This window comes from Canis lupus, chromosome 2 (assembly GCF_048164855.1).
Source record: "Canis lupus baileyi chromosome 2, mCanLup2.hap1, whole genome shotgun sequence".
Lineage (NCBI taxonomy): Eukaryota > Metazoa > Chordata > Mammalia > Carnivora > Canidae > Canis > Canis lupus.
This window is the reverse complement of record NC_132839.1, coordinates 85,983,814-85,998,324: the sequence shown is the minus strand read 5'-3', so window position 1 is coordinate 85,998,324 and position 14,511 is coordinate 85,983,814. Positions and strand designations below refer to the sequence as shown.

General features: G+C 50.8%; 2 long non-coding RNA genes across 2 annotated transcripts; one reads left to right on the top strand and one right to left on the bottom strand.

Moving 5' to 3' along the window:
- Nucleotides 1–753: 753 nt before the first annotated feature.
- Nucleotides 754–9,214, bottom strand: LOC140622878 (uncharacterized). The gene is made up of 6 exons (XR_012022556.1): nt 8,951–9,214; nt 8,466–8,685; nt 7,861–7,928; nt 7,453–7,561; nt 5,749–7,351; nt 754–977 (listed from the first exon to the last, which is right to left on the bottom strand). It is a non-coding gene; the product is annotated as an uncharacterized lncRNA (long non-coding RNA).
- On the top strand, nt 8,447–12,544 carry LOC140622872 (uncharacterized). The gene is made up of 2 exons (XR_012022553.1): nt 8,447–9,458; nt 12,337–12,544. It is a non-coding gene; the product is annotated as an uncharacterized lncRNA (long non-coding RNA).
- Nucleotides 12,545–14,511: the final 1,967 nt, after the last annotated feature.

Here is a 14,511-nt window from a genome sequence, read left to right as displayed (position 1 = left end):
CCAAGGATATTTTTTTTTTCTTTTTGGTTTTTGCTTTTTATTTCTGCATGGTTCTGGATAGATGAGGTTTCCTGATTTTTCTATTGGTTGAGACTTTTACTGCAACAAGCTTTCCAAACACTAGAGGATTGTGCAGTGTGAGCAAGTGAGCGAGGGCCTGGGATGTCTTACAACAGCAGAATTAACTCCGTCGCCTTCAAAGAAGGGACAGAAACCGACAGCAATATTCTGAACCCCAGGCTGACCTTCTCCGTGTTTTGCTTCTTTTCTAAAATAGCCCCTTTCTTTTCAACCTCTAATCACACACACTGGCTTGGGAGAGGAGGGGAGGAAAAACAACCAAGCGTGCTTGTATCAGAGAGAGCGGTTCACTTAAGGCAGATGTGGAATCAATTTGGGCAAACGTGGGTCGCCAGCTTCTGAACTTTTCTGCTGAGCATATGCACCCTGGAATACATCGGAGCCGCTTAAGCCTCGTAAATGCGATGCTGGAACATTGGGTGACCATCTGCAAGGGGCATGCGGCTTGCTGCCCTCCGGAGCTGAGGGAAAACCCAGAGGGGCACATCCTCTCTGGGCAGCTCAAATGAAGACAGTTGTGTTTAGAAAAAACATCCAAAATCCAAAAAACCAAACCGAAGTCTGGTTTGGAGATTCCCAGGAAAATGGCACCTCTGATGATTTATCTTGCGGAATAAGCAAAACCTGCCTTCTGAAATGGTGATTTTTTTTTTTTAATTTTTATTTGTGCTCCCACTTGACGTGGGCTCACATTACAGAGATAAAATACCCGAGCACACAACCGTCATTTGGTGTTTGTAACCCAGAGAGCAGGACTCAGCTTCTGCGGGCCCCTGCCTTTTGCACGTTGGTCTGTGGCTCTGGGGGAGAAGTCAGGCAGAGGATGGAGAGTCCCGAAAGGGTCACTCTTGGTTGGTTGTTGTTGTTGTTGCTGTTTTCTCACCAAATACCCGACTCTTTAAAAAAAAAAAAAAAAAAGATTTATTTATTTATTCATGATACACATAGAGAGAGAGACACAGAGGCACAGGCAGAGGGAGAAGCAGGCTCCATGCCGGCAGCCCGACGCGGGACTCGATCCTGGGACTCCAGGATCACACCTTGAGCCAAAGGCAGACGCTCAACCGCTGAGCCACCCAGGGATCCCTCAAACACCCAACTCTTAACTTCGTTTGGGCTCTCCCTGAACTTTGCACCAGCTCTTGCCAAAACGCAGTGGCTTTGGGTGATGGAGGGACGGTGATCCCAGTGAGCGCCAGTGAGCCCCGGCCTCCTGGATGTGCTTCCAGCAAGGCAAAGGGAAGACAAATAAGGGCGGTTGATTCTCCAGTGTCTAGAATGGCTAACACAGTTACATAAACAGAGTAGGTGTTGTGGGCTGAACTGTGTCCCTCAGGATTCACATGTTGGGGTTTTGACCCCCCAGCACCTCTGTATTTAGAGACCGGGTCTCAGAGAGAGGATTAGGATCAAGAGGGGGCATCAGGCTGCGTCCTAATCCTGGTGTCCAGGGAGGAAAGACTGTGGAGACACAGAAAGAAGAGAGGCCTCAGAAGGAACCAAGCCTGCCCATAACCTTGAGCTTGGACTGTGAGAAAATCCATTTCGGTTGTCAAAAGCCGCCCAATCTGTGGGACTTATTATGGTGGCCCTGGCAAACGAATGCAGTGGCTGCATCCGCTGGATGTCGTTGCATCATCTGTCGCGAATATCCTTCTCCTTGCTCAACACAGGAGGCAGGTGAGGCCAGAGAAGGCCAGGGGACTTGGCCAAGGTCACTCAGCTGAGGGGTTGGGGGGGGAGGGCCAGGTGTAGAACTTGGGCCTCTAGGCCGCCCCTTCCACACTCTTACTTCACACGAGGAGGAAATGGCATACTTCGGAGAATCTAGGGTCGCTGTTTCCTTTGGAGGATATTTTGATACATGCAAAATTGTCCTTAAAAAGCACAGCGAGCGAATTTCACCCATTAGGAGATAAAGAAGCTGCAATGACAAAATGCTGAATATTCACATCTAATGAGCTTTCTGTGGGAAACAGCTGCATGGCACATGAAGAATGGACACATTTACTCCTTCTAAAGGACACACTTACTCGTTCTGGGAGCAATGTGGTGTAATGACATGCCTGGCGCCGTACCTGGCCCAGAGCAGGCTCTCAGTACCTCCCTAACTCTGGACAAATGACATGATTATCCTCTCCAGACCTCTTGCTCGTTGTGCGTAAAATGTGGGGAGGGGCCCCTCATGTTCTAATGGAGAGACCTGGTTTCAAGCTTCAACCTCACTTCGGGATCCCAGGTAAAGTCACCCTATCCCCCTAGGGCTCAGTTTGCCATAACTGTAAATAGAGAATTGATTACAAACTCTCTAAAGATGCCTCTTAGCTGAAAAGCCCTGAGTCTGATGGCCTAGATGCTCCTGCATCCCTTTCTAACTCTCCCAACCTCTGATTTTTTTTTCCAACCTCTGATTTTATTGGTTTTGGAATTGATTTGTTTCAGAGACTGATTTTTTTTTTTTTTAAAGCCTAAGTAAAAATAAAATAACACTTTCCCTTCAGCCAGGCTAATCCCAAGCAAGCAGCTCAACAGATGAGCAAAGAAGTGTCAAGGAGACAAATAGAAGTGAGGACAACCACAGCAGGGGCGTTCCAAAACCTGTTTCTTTTCAGCCAAAGGTGATCCTTGGACAATTACTCTCACCTGTGGGACAGCAGGTAGAAAAGGAAGACCTGAGAACTTGCTCCGACAAACAAGGAAAGGTTACGAGCAACAGGAAATATGAATTTTCTCAAAGCCTTGTTCTTAGGTTCCGTTTTGAACTTCAGGGGGTGTCTTGTTCCCGAATGGTTATTTTCCCAGAACTCTTAGCAACAGGTTTAGGTCACCACCCTGACCTCCCAAAGTGGGTGCCCCAGGGCAGGAACCCGGAACGGAACGTAGGTTTCTGAAAGAATGTCACACACAGGAAATGCTGCATTGGGGTTTAATTCTTGATCTGGTTTTGAATATCTTGTGTGTGTTGGGGCGGGGGTGGGGGTGGGGTATGGGTGTGGTAGTAAATAATGTGATTGATTTCTGTTTGAAGCAGAACTTTCCGAAGCTCTACACCCAAGCAGTCAGGTACCTTGGGCAGCCAGGTGCTCTTCCCAGCCATGCCAACCTGGGGAAATGATTTTTTAGAATTGTCCTCTCAGACTTGGTTTCTGAGTTGAAGGGAGAGTCTTTGGATTTTTTGTGATATTCGAGAAATGAGATCTTGGTGTGGATTTGAGTCTTAGAAAAGGCCACAGGCCATTCAGACCAAGACCTGTGGCTTAGAGGGGTTCTCTGGGTCCTGCACGCCCGGCAGAGGAATGCAGCCTGAGACACGTGGGAGGAAGGAGGGAAGCAGAGCATTGTCATTTTGTAACTCCGGGGGAAATCATCAATTCGGGCAATGATCCCCAGTGGATGAACTCGTTAGGTGACAGACAGATGGGGGACTTGGCTATGGGGGGTATCAGGCTGCGGTCCCCCAACCAATGATCAATCTGAGCGCCACAGAAAGTAGGACAGGGTGCGTTTCCCAAAGTGCTGCAACCCCAGGCTGCAGTACCTGCGGGAGGTGTCCCTGCCTGTTGTGCCCCCAGAGCCAACCCTTCCATTTACAGGAAGTGGGGAGGACTCGGAGAACAGGTACAATGACTTCCATGAGACCACAAAGAGGCAAAGGGACACATCCAGAAAGTAGGTCATTTTGCAGGACTACTGACCCCATTTCTACAAGGTAGCCGTGTGAGATAAAGATAGCGGTAGGAGTATTCGAGATGAAAAGAGGGTGGGGAAAAAAAAGATTAAAAGAGACTGAAGAGACATAACAGGCTCACGTAATGTATGGATCTTCTTGAACAAGCCAGCTCTGAAAGGGACATTTCTGCAACGACTGGGGGAATTTGCTTATAGGCGAGGCGTAGGATAATATCAGAGAATCACTCTTAATTTCGCGAGGCACAGTCGTCAATCTGTGGTTATATGACACAGTGTGGAGATGTTTCAGAGCGACAAGAGAGTAGGCGTGAAGAAACGCTGGCCTTGAAATGCATCCGCCAGGAATCAAAAGCTGAGCACATTAAAGATGAAGTAAATGTCGCAGAATCTTGATAATGAATGCATCTGCTTGGGCCACGGGGCTCCTTGTGCTAGCCTCCTTGTTTTTGTTGGAAATTAAAAAAATAAATAATAAACAGTAGGAGGAGGAAGTGGTGGTGACTTTCAAGAACTGGTCACTCTGAAGGTGGGCGTCAGGCCATAGGCTCTCTATGGTCCCTTTTATGTCAGATCATAAATAAATTCCCTCCAAGGGAAAGAGGAGAAAACGGAGGCACTTTCACCTATGTGGGTATGAAGCATGTCCAGGATATACTTTTAGGATAAAGCAAGGGACAGAATAATGGGCCCAGAATACTACTATTCAGGTAAAAACAAAAGGGGGAGAGGGGAGTAAGTCTGCTTTTCTCTGAAAGGACCCACATCAGTGGCTGCTTCAGAGGAGAGAGAGAGAGTGGCTGGGCCAGGGTGGAAGGGAAATTTACTTGCACACCATCTGCTGTGCAGCCCCTTTCGAATCTGGGACAATATGCACATCTTACCTGTTCAAAAAATGCAATTAAAAAAAAAAGAGCCATGCATTTATTTCTCTAGCTTAAGCAGGGCATCTGCAGTCTAAATCAGGTCTTAGACTTGAAGGATTTTAGATTTGGGGGGATGTCTACCTCATTTACGCCTCTCTCTCTTTCAAGGCCTACCTCCCTCAGGACCTGCTGAAGGAACAGGCCTGGGAGACGCGTCTGGGCTGCGGCCACAGCTCGCTGACCAGGCTGAACCAAAGACCCACTCTTCTCTCTCTCTCTCTCTCTCTCTCTCTCTCTCTCTCGGACAGGTGCATCACTCTCACGTTTCTTCTTTTAATTAAACACAATTTTTAGTTTTGGCAAAACATACACAGCATAACACGTACCGTCTTAACCATTCTTAAGTATAGAACTCAATAAGCACGCCCATATTGCTGTGCAGCCAACCTGCAGGATTCCTTTCATCCTGCAAAACTGAAACTATATCCATGCCACAGCGCCTCCCCGAGCTCCCCAGCCCCTGGCCGCCACCCTTCTACCTCCTACCTCCATGCATATGGCGGCTCTGCGTATGTCAGGTGAGTGGAATCACAGTCTCTCTTCTTGTGCTTACCTTGCTTCACTGAACATCGTATCTTCGAGGTCCATCCATGTTGCAGCAGGTGTCAGATTGTCTTTCCTATTCAAGGCTGAGTAATATTCCAGTGTGGGAGCACGCGTGCACGCACGTGTGTGTGTGTGTGTGTGTGTGTGTACCGCATTTTGTGTATACATTTATTTACTTGCTGATGGACACTTGGGTTGCTTTTAGCTACCTTAGAGCTTAAATATAATATAGTATATATATATTTATATATATATATATATAAATATATATATAGCTACTGGAAGCCATACTAAGTGTTACTTAGAATAACGCTGCTACGAACATAAGTGTACAAATAACTCTTCAAGACCGTGCTTTTCCTTCTTTTCTGTATATACCCAGAGGTGGGATCGCTGGATCACACACTAATTCTATTTTCTGGAGCCACCTCCATACTCTTCTTCGGAGTGGCTACACCATTTCATATTCCCACCAACAATGCGGCAAGCGTTCCACATCCTCGCTAACCTTATTTGCTGGGGTTTCCTTGTGGTCCTTTTGTTTTGTTGTTGTTTTTGTTTCTGTTTTGTTCTTTTTTGACCCTCAGGGGTGTGAGGTGGTTTCTGTTTGCCTGGTGTCGGTTGCTCCTTGACCTGATTCCTCCTCTTCAGTCATGCTCTCTTGTCACAGCCGTCACCAAATCTATCAGTTTTGTCAGGGCTTCCAGTTTGCTGAATGTCCCAAGACATTCATTATTGGCTTCTCTGTGACTTTTGGAGGCCAAAGACCTTGCGGACCGACACGTTGTTGTTTCTACTTCAGACAGCTGATCTCCGACACGACGCAGTGGAAGAGAAGAGCCAGAAGATCCCGGGTGGGCAAGCCAACTCAAGCTAGCTCTAGAATGTCCGTTCCTCAGCAAGCTCCTTGCAGGAGGTTTGCTTCTTCTGGTGAATATTTGTTGAGATCTTTGGTGTTGTTTACAGTTGCGGGCAGATTTTAGTAGTCTGCCTGAGGACCAGAGGACCTGAAGTATGAGTAGTGGTCCTTAAGCCTCTCCAGCCTGCCCAGGAATGTATGATGAAGGAAGGCACCATGTGAACATCTGAGGGAAATCATATCTTCAGCAAGAGGGCCCAGCAAGTGCAAAGGTCCTGAGGCCCTGGAGTCCCGACTGGAGGGGCGAGGAAGCCAGAGGGGCCGGAGCGGCACTGTGAGAGAGGGCAGTGGTGGGGATGGGGACAGAGGGAGCAGCCACGGCAAAGGAGGGTGTTCCTTCACTCGGGCTGCCGTAGCAGAGCACCGCAAACTGGGTGGCTTCGAGCAACCAGCTTGTTGTCTGTGGTTCTGGAGGTGAGACATCCAAAATCAAAGCATCAGCAGGGTTGGTTGGTTCTTTCTGGAGGCTTTGAGAGAGAACCCATCCCATGCTTGTCGCCCAGCCTCCGGTGGCTGTGGCTAATCCTTGGCACTCCCTGGCTTGTAGACGCATCCGTCCAGTGACTGCCTCTGTCTTCACATGGTGTTCTCTCCACGCATCTGCGTCCAAACTTCCCTCTTCTGATAAAGACACCAGTGATCTTGGATTAAGGGCCCTCCCTTCTCCCCTATGACCTCATCTTACCTAATTGCATCTGTAGCACCGCCCCCACCCCATTTCCACATAAAGGCACACTCTGGGGACCTGGGGTCAGGACTTCAGTGTATCTTGTTGGAAAATGCAATTAAACTGACAAAGAAGGGCAGCACTGTGCTGTGCTGAACTAGAGAGCTTCAAAAAGAGAGAGAAGAAAAGAAAGAAAAAGAAATCACAGGGTAAGCAGAGGCCTTGCAGTGACAGAGGCCCAGAGATCCCGCAACTACAGCCTCCTTGGACCTAGAAGGTGGGGAGTCTGGGGGCCAGAGCCATCACTGAAGCCAGGAGATGAAGGCCGCAGGAACATGCGCCCCCAGACCTAGGCAGGCCGGGCTCCGGGGTCCCACACGTGGGTTGCAATGTGGCGTGGTAGGATAGATGTTAACAGCAAGGACTCTTGAGCTAGACTCCCTGGGTGCAAATCCAAATGTTACCATTTCGAGCCGTGTGTTCTTAGGCAAATTACTTATCCTCTCTGTTTCTTGGTTTCTTTACCTGAAAATGGGGGAAAAGAGGGTTGTCACAGGGTTAACTATGTCCATATGGGAAAAGCACTCCCTCCCCTCCAACCTCCTCATTTCCTGCTGGTAACTTGCCATTGCTGCTTCTGACTTCCCCAGTGCTCATTTTCCACCGACGGAACCCAACTGACAAAGAGCAGAAAGATCCAGGAGATTCCGAGTCCCAGAAGGACAGAGTATGCATCTGGAAGTTAAGCGCAGAGTTAAGGGCACCCCCTCCATACCCTGGGCTGGTCTTGCTGGGAAATCCAAGGCAACATCATGAAAACAGAGTACGTTCCCCGGGGCCACTTCTCCTGGGAAGGGGCGATGTAGCAGTTAGTGCTCTGCTCACCCAAAATTCCACGCACTTCCCACAGTCTGCTTGGGGCCACGCGGCTACTTTGGGCCAACCGACAGGGAGCAGAGATGACCTGTGTCACTTACAGGCCCAGTGTGTCCCTCCTCCATCCCTCTCTTCCTCTCCCGCAGTGACACACGTACTTAGGAAACCACGGTTTCAGGACAGTGCAGCTTCAGGATGGGGGAGGAACGCCGAGCCCAGTTTTAACCTAAGTGAGAAGAAACCCTTTTTGGAGGGTAAGCCTCTGAGATTTGGGGGTGCACCTGTTAGAGCAGCATCATTTATCATGTCCTGACTAATACAGGAGATGAACCGGGCCTGGAGAGGCCCCGGGCAGGGGAGAAAAGTCCCAGCTGAGACCTAGAAATATATGGGAAATGATAAATCACCCCCACCTACTTCCATCCTTGGGGGGGGTGGCAAGTTGCCTGTGCTCTCTGTGGTCAGAGTGAGTGGGGCTCGTGAAAGGAGAGGCTGGGGGCAGAGTGTGGGGACCAGACTGAAGGTACAGTGGGCAGGAAAGCCAGGGTGGGGAGCGCTGAGGGAGGACAAGGGAGGGGCCTTTCCAGTGTCCTCAGCCCAGCAAAGGCTCTAATTAGAAATGATGCATTTCAGCAATGGAGCACTTCCTTTTTTTTTTTTTTTTTTCAAGGAGCCGAGATGCCAAGGTCAATATTATACCCTTTGAGGATCTATTTGCGTTGTTAACATCAAAGGGTAAGGAAATTTAAATATCAGGCTTTACCTCTGGTGTTTTAAATGAATGCCTGGAACCTCACAGGATCCACAAAGGGAGCAGAAGTCCCGCTGCATGAGCCGGACCCAGAGGGCGCAGACCCGGGGCAAGTCCCAGGTGGCAGGCGTGGGACAGCGGGACCCTCGGCAGGTCAGAGCCTACAGTCCAGAAAACTCCAGTGGTCAGTGGTAGCGCTCCAGCCCCAGAAACCCAACACACGGAGAGAGACCTGGACGCAGAAGGAGAAGCCGGTCAGCCTTGGCCCGGACCTTGGGGCTGAGGCCTGCGCTGGGGACCTCACGGGCCAGGGTGGAGAGAGGGTGGGGGGGGGCTGAGAGAGGGCACCCGGAGAGGAGGGTCTCCCGCTGAGTGTGGGAGCTGCACTTTCTCCCCGGGGCGCTGCACAGCAAGCCGGCAGCCACCCCCTGTCCTAACCCCAGACACGGGGGCACGGCCGCTGTCCCCGCACCGCCCCAGGAACCGCGGTTCTCCACCTGCGGCCCGGGCGACACGCGTGGGAGGCATTGCCGATAGCTACGTGACCCCCCCAGAGCCCTGCAGTCAGAGTCCCAGGGGTGTTGTGAGCCTCCCTGGCGGCTCCCACGTCCAGCTGGGCCTGCAGGGCTCCGTGACAAGGGCGGTCCTCAAAGCAGGGTCCCTGGACGAGCAGCCGCGCTCGGGGGACAGGGTGGGAACGCAGCTTCTCAGGCCTTGCCCCCCCCCACACTCTGACATTCCGGGGCGGGGGCCCCGGCAACCGGTTTTAGCCAGTCCTCCAGGTGATTCTCACACACACTGAAGTTCCAGAACCACTGCATTTGGGGGGAAACAAGGTCGGCTGGGGGGTCTGGCCCTCCCCGCGCAGAGGGCCCATCTCTCCGGGAGCATGGAGGGGACACCGTGGTGACAGCCCCTCGACGGCTGGCATTTGGTGGCCACCCCATGTGCCAAGCACTCCACGTGCCTCATCTCATTTGATAAACCTCACAACATAACTAAGAGGTAGGTGTTAGGATGCACATTTTACTTTTTTTGGAAATGTATTTGGGTGAAGGAGAGAGAGAGAGAGAGAGAGAGCGCACAAGCAGAGGGAGGAACAGAGGGAGAAGACTCCCCACTGATCAGGGAGCCTGATGTGGGACTCGATCATGACCCCAGCCAAAGGCAGACAACTAACTGACTGAGCCACCCAGGCACCCCCATTTTATTTTATTTTTTAAAATTTATCCATGAGACACACACACACACACACACACACAGGCAGAGACACAGGCAGAGGGAGAAGCAGGCCCCCCATGGGGAGCCCGATGCAGGACTTGATCCCAGGACCTCAGGGTTCATGCCCTGAGCCAAAGGCTGATGTTCCACCCCTGAGCCCCCCAGGTGCCCCCTGTTTTACTTTCTCAAGAGGCTGAATCACCTGGCTGAGGACCCAGCCAGCCAGTGGGGCAGAGGCTGGAGTTCCGAGAGCTCCAAGGGGCCCAGCCCTGCCCTGAGGCAAGGACTAGATCTTTCCCTGACAACCTGGAAAGACCGCATGGCCAGTCAGGCTGCGGGGAGAGAGAGAGGAGGCCTGAGGGGCTGGGTGCTCTGGAGCCTGGGTTCCCTGCCTCCTGCACAACCCCGTGGTCCCTAGAGAGCATTGACACTTGGGGAGGGGGGTCCCGGGGGGGGGGTGCTGAGAACCGCTCCCATGCGCCGAGCCTTTGGGAGACCTCTTCATCCCAGCCTCGGCTTCCCTGCCAGCCCCCCTGCATCCCACATCCCCTGCGCCCCTCCCCTGCCTTATGGGGAGCAGGTGTTCCGGGCCCCCAGGGCCTCTGCACTCCCCTTGCAGGCTGCAGGGCCCCGTGGGCCCTCTCAGATGCTCTCAACACCCCGATCCAAGAGACACAGATGAAAGCGGTGCCCCCGAGGCCCCAGGTGGCCTGGGCAGGCTCCTGCCCCTTTCTCCACACGCCACATGCAGGGTGGGATTCGAGGGGGGCTGGGAGGAGACGGTATGAATCCATTTTCTCAAGAAACTACTATCGGCCTCGTAGCAGTGAGGGCCCCCCAGAGGAACAGAGCCAATAGATTTTATATCATAAAGGGTGCCGGTCTGATACCAGGAGCAGAGGGAAAAGGGGAAGAGAAAGGGCGGAGAGGGGTCCAATTCTGCTGGAATTCCTGGTTCCAGGAATCCCCAAGCCCTGCCCTTCTTGTGATTTTTTTTATTAATAATGAGCGAATCAATTCCAGCTTTTTTGGCTTAATATGTGTGTGCTTGATTTTTGTTGCCTGCATGGAGAGAGGCCTGAGTTCTCCAAGGAGGAAGCGGGAACAGGGCCAGGAGTAGGGTGAGGCACGCAAGCACCCAGGGCCCCAGATGGAAGGAGGCCTCGCCGTCAGGCTAGGGCAAGTCCACAGCCGGCCTCTCAAGGGAGCGCCTTCTTCCATTCAGCGCCCTTGGCATCTCTTGCCCCCGTCTCCCCGGCCCTGGCTACCCATGGAAGCCTTGACTTTGAACTCACAAATATCACCACCCACTGATTTATTTGTTGATTTGCTAAGCAAGCATTGATTGGGTGCCTACTGAGTCCCCAGTGCTGTGGAGGGTGCTAGAAGGGGCAACAGATGAGGGACAGCGCCTTAGGGACAGACAGCCTGGGCAGGAAGACAAATGTGCCAGAAATAATAACTTGAGAGATGTGTCATAAAGGGCAGCATCTGTCCCAGAAGCACCGGGAAGTGGGTGGTGTTGCTGAAAACTGAAGGAGAAATACAACTTAGATAAGAGAGAGAGAGAGAGAAGCAAGTGCCCACTGGAGTCGTCCCAGGAAGAGGGGCAGCACAGAGCGCATGCTCGGCCACTTTCCGTGTCCACTCAATAAACACTTGTCCAAAGCCTATTAGGAACCAGACATGGGCTAGTCTTCATGGGTTACAGAGAAAAAAAAAATCCTACCCTCGGGACACCTGGGTGGCTGAGCAGTTGAGCATCTGCCTGAGACTCAGGGCATGACCCCAGGGTCCCGGGATCGAGTCCCACATCAGGTTCCCTGCATGGAGCCTCTTCTCCCTCTGCCTGTGTCTCTGTCTCTCTCTGTCTGTGGACAATGGACACATAAATAAATGGACAAATAAATAAAATCTTAAAAAAAAAATCCTACCCTCAAGGAATTGACCCTAACAGTGAAGGAAGCAGACAGGAGCCCCTGACCATGTAGAGCAATGCATTCTATGGGGTGGGGGGTGGGGTAGATACAGAGCAGGGTGTTCACTTCATCCGGGGAGGGCAAAGGACGGCTTCCGGGAGGGGTACTACTCGCCTGAGCTGGAGTCTGAAGGGGAAGTAGGTATTAGCCAGAGAAAGAAGTCAAGGCCGGCCGGGGAGAGAGACCAGTCCGCGAAAGGCAGGGTGACAAGGGGCCGCAGTGGGACGACTTCAGCAACGGTTAGGTGCCTGGGACGCCCACGGGATGCAGGCTGGGCCCGAAGTCCTATATAGGGTCACAACAGTAGGAGAACTCTGGAGCCGAGTGCCGTCCACCTCCTCTGTCGGTAAGGCCCACGCACCAGCTGCTCTTCCAGCGGGAGCAGGTCACGGCGTCCTCGGCTGAGCGCAGGATGGGCGGCTGGCCTGCATCGAAGGGTCTGCGCCGCGTGGCAAAATATGTCTTTACACTGGAATGAAATTCAGCGGGCGGGATGTTGTTCCATTAGAGTCTGACAAGTGGGAAGGAACTGGGATGGACCAAGGGAACCCCAGATTTATAGCTGGGAGGTACCCCACGCTCTCTAGGGCATGGCTAAGTGGGAACGACGGCAGGCAATTATCTACAGTTTAAAAAAGCGTTTCTCTCTCTCTCTCTCTCTCATTATCTCTTGTTACCTACAGATGAAAATTCACATATGATGCAATTTTTCTCTGTGCCAGGAGCATCGCCTCTTAGGAAAACAGATGGTCGGACCAGCTGCCTGGCTCGAATCCCAGCTCCACTCTCCGTGTCCTTAGAGGGGGAGTTACTTCTCTCTGCTTCGGTCTCCTCATCCGAAAAATAGGGACACTAATATTATTAGGAGGAATAAATTAGTGCTTAAACGAATGATTGCATGTGGGAAGCACTCTTTATTTTTTTATGAGGATTTCTTATTTATTTACTTGAGAGAGAGGGAGAGAGAGCACAGAGGGAGAGGGAGAAGCAGACTCCGCACTGAGCAGAGAGCCCGATGAGGGGCTCAATCCCAGGACCCCGGGGTCATGACCTGAGCCGAAGGCAGATGCTTCACCGACCGAGCTACCCAGGCGCTCCGGGGAAACCCTCCTTTAAATGAGAGTCATCGGGTGCCCTTTAGCCTCCAACCATGCCAATCTAAGTGTGGACGGCAGCCTGGCACTACCTGAAAGGTTGTAAGAAATGCAGAATTTTATTGAATGGATCTATATTTTAATAAAGTCCCTGGGTAAAGCTTGAGAGACACTGAGCTAAACCTACACGATTGTTTTGTTTTGTTTTGTTTTGTTTTGTTTTTGACTGCTCTCCCTGTGGTCCTCGCCAGTCCAAAAACTGGCTTCACCAGCTGTGCCCAGAGAACGGCCCTCCTCATCACCAATATTTGGGTTTGGGATTGGAGCTCACCTCACACCTTCGGCCCATCCTGCAGCTAGCTGGCCCCTCTCAGCCTTCCCAGTTTTGAGAACACTCTTCTTTGCCACTGAATTCCCCAGGGCAGCACACACAACTGTAACTGAAGGCCTGGGCTATTACACTGGAGCACAGTGAAATTTAAAAAAAAAAGTAATTATGTTTTAAATTGTTTTTTCTTAAATTTTAACTTAAAAAAATTTCTTAATTTGCTTTTTTAAGCCCAAGTAACACATCAAAGTTTTAACAGTCCATAAAGACGAAAGAAAGAAAGAAAGAAAGAAAGAAGGAAGGAAGGAAGGAAGGAAGGAAGGAAGGAAGGAAGGAGGGGAGGGAGGAAGGAAGGGAGGGGAGGGAGGAAGGGAGGAAGGAGAAAGAAAGAAAGAAAAGAAAAGAAAAGAAAAGAAAAGAAAAGAAAAGAAAAGAAAAGAAAAGAAAAAAGAAAAGAAAAAAGAAAAGAAAAAAGAAAAGAGAGAGAGAGAGAGAGAGAGAGAGAGAGAGAGAAAGAAAGAAAGAAAAAAAAAAACCAAAACTAAACAATAGTAATATCCATTCCCACCTCCTTTCTGGAAGTCAACCATTCCTCTAGGGCTCTAGGGTTCTCTTCAGGTATTACATCCATATACCGCCATTTCTTTTTTTTTTTTTTTAAGACTTTATTTATTTATTCATGAGAGACACAGAGAGAGAGAGAGAGAGGCAGAGACGCAGGCAGAGGGAGAAGCAGGCTCCTTGCAGGGAGCCCGATGTGGGACTCGATCCCAGGTCTCCAGGATCAGGCCCTGGGTTGAAGGTGGCGCTTAACCGCTGAGCCACCTGGGCTGCCCCATATAGCACCATTTCTTGATTCAGTTATTATTAAACTTTATCTCATGGTGTCCTCTTTGGGGTGTATGAGGAGTTCACTCTTTAAAAATCTATCCCTTTGTCCATCCAGCTCCCCTTCCAGCTCCTTCGTCTGCTCTCCATTTTCAAATTCTGCAGTTCGGGGTGACAAAGGCGCATCAGAGCTGTATTTGTTTGCTGTCTTCCTTCTCCTTGTTTGAGAGTCATCTTTGACACAAAAAGGGAGGGGGAAAGTTATTGATTCTACCGTCTTAAAATTCAACAGGCAAGTGACAGATTCTTTTGTCCCTCTGCAATCTTTGCCAGGGACAAATTCCACGTTCACCACATTACTCCCTCACACGGTTTCCTGAGGGCGTGCCGGCCTTTTCTCCCCCTGGGTTCCCTACAACCTCCACCCCTCCACGTCTCTTGCTTCTCCTGCTCTCATGCTGAGCACTTCAGGCCTCTCCATTTCCAGTTTTTCCCCAGGGATCTGTTTCCACTCAAATGGTGTATTAGTTCCCTAGAGCTGCTGTAACACACTTCACAAAAGGGTGTGTGTGTGTGTGTGTGTGTGTGTGTGCTTAAAACAACAAACA